This window comes from Pecten maximus, chromosome 7 (genome assembly GCF_902652985.1).
Source record: "Pecten maximus chromosome 7, xPecMax1.1, whole genome shotgun sequence".
NCBI classification, from domain to species: Eukaryota; Metazoa; Mollusca; class Bivalvia; order Pectinida; family Pectinidae; genus Pecten; species Pecten maximus.
The window spans coordinates 30,589,686-30,597,975 of NC_047021.1; the positions used below are offsets into that span (position 1 = coordinate 30,589,686).

General features: G+C 38.0%; 1 long non-coding RNA gene across 1 annotated transcript; it reads right to left on the reverse strand.

Annotated features, from left to right (window-relative positions):
• Positions 1-280: 280 nt before the first annotated feature.
• Positions 281-6,564, reverse strand: LOC117330550. The gene is made up of 3 exons (XR_004533359.1): positions 6,455-6,564; positions 3,137-3,201; positions 281-501 (listed from the first exon to the last, which is right to left on the reverse strand). It is a non-coding gene; the product is annotated as an uncharacterized LOC117330550 (long non-coding RNA).
• Between the last annotated feature and the right edge of the window lie 1,726 nt (positions 6,565-8,290).

Sequence of the window (8,290 nt, forward strand, 5' to 3'; positions counted from 1 at the left end):
GTAATTCTAACTGAAATCGATAAAAAAAAAGGGGGGGGGGGGGGGGGCAACTATTTTCATAACCCCCCTCTCCATTTCCACACTTTTTGCCTATAGCATCAATGACAAGTCATGGAAAGACGAAATGCCGTATGGTACAATTTCATTTTTATTACTCGTATATTGTTTTTCACTCAGTTCCTCTAAAGTTGGTATTGTTTTCTTGTCTCTTTACATAATGAATCTATGAAATAAACACATGCAAACAATATATATAGGTTTGTGGAAAACTTACATTTAACTTGCAATCTAACTCTGTCACCTTCAACAACTTCCTTAGGGATTCATTGATGCCAATCTTGAACAGCATGGTACTATCGTATTGTATTTGAAAATCTCCATCATCCTTTGACGGTGATTCCCAACAGGTCTTGGTGAAGGTGATACCAACATGTAGATTGTTACCAGTCCGGTGAATACTGGCGTTCCAACACCGGCAGAACTCTATCAAAGTTATTCCACCTGGAGAATGATATAAAATCTTGTATGTATCAGTTGTCAAAAATTGGAATATAATTTGTTCTCTAATGGTATTATGTTCAAGGGCTGAAGCCAGGGGTTTTTTGTTGTTGTTTTTTTTTTTTTTGCAAAAGAATACTTAGATGTTCATTATCAAAAATTGAAAATTCGCATACGTGTACCTGGTATACATATGGTGATTGTATATTTCATACGTTTATACATATGGTGATAGTGTATTTCATACGTGTATACATATATGGTGATTGTGTATTTCATACGTGTATACATATGGTGATTGTGTATTTCATACGTGTATACATATATGGTGATTGTGTATTTCATACGTGTATACATATGGTGATTGTGTATTTCATACGTGTATACATATATGGTGATTGTGTATTTCATACGTGTATACATATGGTGATAGTGTATTTCATACGTGTATACATATGGTGATAGTGTATTTCATACGTGTATACATATGGTGATAGTGTATTTCATACGTGTATACATATGGTGATTGTGTATTTCATACGTGTATACATATGGTGATAGTGTATTTCATACGTGTATACATATGGTGATAGTGTATTTCATACGTGTATACATATGGTGATAGTGTATTTCATACGTGTATACATATGGTGATTGTATATTTCATACGTGTATACATATGGTGATTGAGTATTTCATACGTGTATACATATGGTGATTGTGTATTTCATACGTGTATACATATGGTGATAGTGTATTTCATACGTGTATACATATGGTGATAGTGTATTTCATACGTGTATACATATGGTGATAGTGTATTTCATACGTGTAAACATATGGTGATAGTGTATTTTTTGTTTGTTAACGTCCTCGCAACAGCCAAGTCATATGAGAACAGGCGTCAATGAGACAACCAACAGCCGAGTCATATGAGGACAGGCGTCAATGTTACACCAACAGCCGAGTCATATGAGGACATGCGTCAATGAGACACCAACAGCCGAGTCATATGAGGACAGGCGTCAATAAGACACCAACAGCCGGGTCACATGTGGGAGGACGTCAAGGAGACACCGACAGCCGGGTCATATGAGGAAAGGCGTCAAGGAGACACCGACAGCCGGGAACATGAGGACAGTTGTCAAGGAGACACCGACAGCCGGGCAGATGAGGACAGGTGTCAAGGAGACACCAACAGCCAGGGTCATATGAGGACGGGTGTCAAGAAGACACCAACAGCTCGGCAGATGAGGACAGACGTCAAGGAGACACCGACAGCCGGGCAGATGAGGACAAGTGTCAATGAGACACCAACAGCCGGGCAGATGAGGACAGGCGGCAATGAGACACCAACAGCCGGGTCATATGAGGACAGACGGCAATGAGACACCAAAAGACGAGTCATATGTTGGCAGGTGTCAAGGAGACACCGACAGCCGGGCAGAAGAAGACAGGTGTCAAGGAGACACCGACAGCCGGGCAGATGAAGACAGGTGTCAAGGAGACACCGACAGCCGGGTCATATGAGGACTGGCGTCAAGGAGACACCAACAGACGAGTGATATGTAGTCAGGCGTCAAGGGGACACTGACAGCCGGATAGATCAGGACAGGAGTCAAGGAGACACCAACAGACGGGGCATATGTAGGTAGGCGTCAAGGAGACATCAACAAGCCTGGTTGTATGAAGGCATGCATCAAGGGAACAACCAACAGCTTGTTCATATGACTTCATGCGTCAAAGCGACAACAACGACCATTGGTGAGGACGGGTGTCTTGGAACACCAATAGCCGGGCCATATGAGGACTGACGTGAAGGAGACACCAACAACCATGGTCATGCATGTATGAGGACAAGTGTCGTGGAACACCAATAGCCGGATCATATGACGACTAACGTCAAGGAGACACCGACGACCATGATCATATGAGGACGGATGTCAAGGAAACACCGACGACCATGATCATATGAGGACGGATGTCAAGGAAACACCGACGACCATGATCATATGAGGACGGATGTCAAGGAGACACCAACGACCATGGTTATATGAGGACGGGTGTCATGGAACACCGATAGCCTGGTCATATGAGGACTGATGTGAAGGACACACAAGCGACCATGGTCATATGAGGACGTGTGTCATGGAACACCAATAGCCGGGTCATATCAGGAAGTACTTCAAGGAGACACCAACAACCATGGTCATATGAGGACAGGTGTCATGGAACACCAACGACCATGGTTATATGAGGGCGGGTGGTATTGAACACCAATAGCCTGGTAATATGAGGTCTAGCGTCAAGGAGACACCAACAACCATGGTCATATGAGAACACTAATAGCCGAGCCATATGAGGTGATACTTTTAGAAACAACAACGCACAGAAAGAAATACTAGACATTAAAGAAAAGAGTAATTAAGAGTAAGTATCGATGTATTTGTTGTGCAGTAGCAACTGTGCGGTGTTACTGATCCTTGGCGGTGGATGTCGGCCAATTTATATAGTGTGGCTGGTTTACTTGCAAGAGATCGTTTAGAACATTAGATGACAACGTCATCATCATGTATAACTAAAATTCAACGACTTTGCTTTCAGTTTCTGATTGACAATATGAATGAATGCTACTTACCATAGTGACCTGAGCTACCAATGGCCAGAGTAAACAGGCATACCCAGACTCCAACAACAAACATCCTGTAAAGAACGAAGATAAACAACATAAATTACAAAGATGTACTTTAACAGTTATGTACTAAAGTTCTGGGATGTAACGAAGATAAGGATTTCGCTACAATTGCTTATGTATCCTGCAAAGAACTCAGGTAGGCTTCATATCATCTCTGATTCTACAAACGAAAGCGGATATGTTGTGCCCTCCTGGACAGCTTGTAAGATCGGCCAATAACATTATTCTTTCTGTCATTTCAATATTCTTATATAAGCTAGTGAGGCATCAGATAACTTGTTATCCGTATAGTATTTCATTTAAAATGATTTCACTACCTGAACAGTTATCTAATTCCTTAAGGACAGGTACGTTATCCTTGGTCAACATTGACTTCAAATATCTTGACAAAACATTTTTAGATATTATATTGAGGAAACATTTTCAATTAACTGTAAAGTGTGGAATAAACTTCGTGGATGGTCGGGGACAGGAAATATCGCCTACCTGTCTGTATACACAACAATAAGTCTTCAATTTAATTTAGAATGAAATCAAGTAAATATGTCGCGTGACATATTTGGTTCGTTGTATTGCACTTCATCGATAGACATGTAATTTATTTCTTTCGCTCATTAACAGCAGTATTCATGTCCGTTCACATTAAGTGTCGTATTTGATTTTCTATAGACACGATGAAATAAACATCAGAAATACAATGAAAGCGAATATAAATTATTTCCGTAAGACCTATCAAATACTTTAATAAAGGGAAATATATTTGTTTTCATACTTTAACGGCCCCATTAAATTATATCGTCCATAGTCTTTACTAGATTTCTAATATGAGAGAGCAAGGGAATTAATTACACTTGAGAAATTGTTGGCAAGCTGTAGCGTGCTTTACTTGCGTTAGTCAAAGTCATGTAGATTTGCATGGTTAAATATTTATAATTAAGGAAATTGTAGCACTGTTTATTTATTCCTGGCCTGAAATTTGATCTACAGTTGGCCTTAGATGACACCGTAACACCAAAAGTACATAGTGTATTTGTTCGCAATATAACTCAAACCCAACTTGTCGAAGTTGAAAGCTAATCAAGGTTTGTATTTTTTAGTACATGTAGATCTCATCACTTACTGATATCTTGAAACCAAATGTCTTATATATTTTACCTGCTATTATCGTTCAAGCGTTAAGTTCAAAGTTCAAAGATGAGACTGTATTATTGAAAAAAAAATGACTATTTAAAAAAATTTTTTTTACCAAAAGTGATTCCCCTCGTTAAATAATTATCGTCATTGACAATTCTATAAATCATGAATCTTTATCATGATAAATATATCACTAGTTAGGTTATCGAATACTTAACATCATACATAGATAAACAGTATTCAAAATGTCAATTACAACGGTTACAATGGTAAATAAAAGCTAAGTCGGTACACACTCCATTGAGTGCCCGAATATTTTGACTGATTGCCCGACCATATCTTATGTATCAACAAGTCAATTCAGGACATCTCTGCATGGGATAAAATAGAACAATGTGACACAGTCCTTATCTTGGAGTTGTAATACAATACATTTGACATTATGCACCATTGTTGTTGCCACACTTAATTCCATTACAAGTCGTGTGGGATGTCATTGTATTTTAGTCATTTCACAATGGATCCATTTGAAAAACTTCCAATGTGTTGTTTTTCTAAAATTTTATTCATCACCGTGAGTCTGAGAGTGTGTGTTTGGGGGAGGGGGGGAGGGGGAGGAGAGGGGAGGGCAGACAGACAGACAGACATTAAATAAGCATATTTTTATATAGTGTAGGTGATCTTTTCAACGATTACACTAGTTTACCATAATTGAGTACACCCGCATGAAATTGATAGTTTTTTCCAACTTATTTCTGGTTCACGCAGGCAAGTTAAGATAACAATCTTACACTGACTAAAATAGAAAACAGTTGTCGCCTATATTGAAATTCAATAACATTATGTGAACGCCCTTTTTCATGAATTTGCGGCTTTGGTTGATTACAATTATTATGTGAGGAGGTTCTGAACCCCTACCATAGCCTTTTGATATTTTCATAGATGAGCTGTAAACTGTAAAGTATTCTTGTTTTTTCGTGTTCTCAAATTCAAAGTAATAACAGATTAGCTAATTGATAAATTGGCGCATGAAGAAGAAGAAGAAGAAGAAGAAGAAGAAGAAGAAGAAGAAGAAGAAGAAGAAGAAGGTTCACTGTTTACAATAAGTTTCAACACAAAAGATGGAAGTATTTTGGATACCTCGTCCGCACATTGTGCAGACATGGTGCACGCAAGTGTAAGATTGTATCAACAATAGTTGTTTATCGACCATTAAGCTGAAAACATTTTAATTAATAGCTATTATATTTCCGAAATAATTTTTTGATGTTCTCACATCAAAAGTGACGTCACATGCCATCTAGAATGAATATATTACCCTCGTGCTCTGACCAGCCTCAAATTCTGGTCTACAACACCAAATCGCCTAGCCATAAGTTGTTACTACTTCGCCATGACGACATTCCTAAAGACGGATGTTTTGATGTCGTAGTGATGAACAGTCCGAATCATATCAATGATTAATCGTCAATACCATTATATGCACACTCGCATCGCAAAACATATTTGGTCGGAAATGACTCTTCAGAATTTTTTACTGGCCGAATATATCATTCATATTCAGGATTCAATGGAATTGGCTAAGCTAATATACTAAATATTTCAAATCAATGTGTTATCAATTACATTGGGCTTAAATTCGAATGATAATTGTACTCGATACGAAACCTTAATGCTGGCTGGAGGAACACTCACAAGAAAGGGTATCTGCAAAAACAGTTTATATCTAATCGGGTACTACTTTTGATGGTTCTATCTCACATTTTTTGTGAGATGACAACTACACTAACCTATTACAGCTTCATCAGAATGTGCACCACATCAAATCTAATATCAGTGTCAGGTCTGGTCAATATCATATATAAAGCTTACAAGCACTATACTACAACCTACAGCGTATATGCAATGGACATGAATCACCTTGAATAAAATCTACCTGCATTTACATCAAAGGCATAATCAGATATGTGTTGTTGAACGATGTACCTGTATACACCACCGAAAGAGAGGACAACTATTGGAAAATATAAGTCTACTAAAATATTCTACTTTCGATATAGCTGTTTTTCAAAATAGAGGCATAGAGTACTACATATAAGAAATTGTAAGATAAGGTGTGGTTCCTACCTTTCCGATGTTATTCTGTCAACAAAACAGTTCTTCAACGAGCTGCTATTGACGTCCAAAGACCACAATATTGGGAATACCACTATAACTTAGGTATACTGGTGCCCTAATTCGATCGACCGTAAGAATGTCGGCCGGCTCGATCGACGACTGCTATATCGGCTCTTTAAAATACAGGTGAATTCAATACACGAGTATATAAACTTCACAGAGCGTGTCAAAAATTTCCGTAACAGTACTTTAAAAATGGCGACGTGTTTTGGCGTCATTTAATACCTTTGTGTGAGGAACAAAAGCATGTTAAATACCCCATTGTTCTTATAGCGATAAAAATATTAGTGGAACATAAAAAAACTTACCAGTAGCTAAAATATGAAACGGTTTTTTTTATTTTATTTTCAAAAGCAAAGAAAGTAAATGTAGAATAATACATGTAACTTGATGTATTAATATTGATTTTCCATCCTACAAAGGTCAACTAGAACTGTCGCCAGGATGGCTGACTAATACCCCCGCAATCTGCATGAGTCAATGGTGAATTGGAACTGTTAATTAGAGGCTAACTAAGATAACCCAGTAATATAGTGACCAGTTGCCATAGCAACCATAATTTTGAGAAAAAGAAAGTGAGATGCACATCTACACATGGTCCTCTATATTTGTGTGAAGTTTCATTGAAATTGGCCCTTCGGTTTAGGAGGAGTTGTCAGGACAAACTTAAAGTTATGGTTCTTATCGGAAAACCTGTTTATAGTGACCAGTTGCCATAGCAACCATAATTTTGAGAAAAAGAAAGTGGCATGCACATCTACACATGATCATTAATATGTGTGTGGAGTTTCATTGGAATCAGCCCATCGGTTTAGGAGGAGTTGTCCGGACAAAATGTGTCTACAGACGGACGGACGGACGGACGGAGGGAGGGAGGGAGGGACGGACGGACGGACGGACGGAGGGACGGACGGGCGGACGGGCGGACAGACAACCTGATTCCAGTATACCCCCCTAACATCGTTGCGGGGGTATAATTATATATATTTAGTCTAATGTTGTATCGGGTTGCTATGGTTTAAAAAGATACATGTATATTCGTGTGAAAACGACGTAGGGCAGTTTTGTTACAACATGTTGTTATTTTTCTTTAGTGTTATTTATGGGTCACTAATTACAATGGCCTCATTACTCACGCTGTTGCCATTCTCAAGTGTCCTGTTTTCTTTAGGAAATTGTAAAAACACATTTGTCATTCAATAATTTGGCAAACTTTCAAACATGTTTTATTAACTACATATCAGATCAAAATATGCACAATATACTGTCAAAATTCTCACGCTTTAAAAACATCCATGAATGTATACGGGTTCAGAGGGAGATAAATAGCCCTGCATTATCCGATATTATGCCGTGAATGTGCTTTAGATTTCCATTTTTGACGGTTTTGTTTTTCCGAGGTGTGAACCTAATCTATTCGTCTTCAATTCTGTTTTATTGTCTTCGGTCTCAAAATGAGTTCTGCTTCCTCGTTTTTATCATTCCATGTATATCATACATATAAAGTGTCTTTTGTCAAACACACTGTCAAGGGACAAGGTCATTGTAGTGTTTTGTTTATTTGATACATTGGTGAGAAAAGCGTGAAATATTTGTTGATTGAGTGATAATCGCATTTCATGTCATCGCAACATCATTTCACACGCTTTTTTTGGGGGGGTTTTTTGTTTTTGTTTTTCTCTAAATATGAGGTTTCTTGCATTGATTGTTATTTTCAATTTCTTTTAATCCCTAACGTGTAGCTTATTTGACATTGGAGTTAAAATAAGATATGATTTTGAAAAC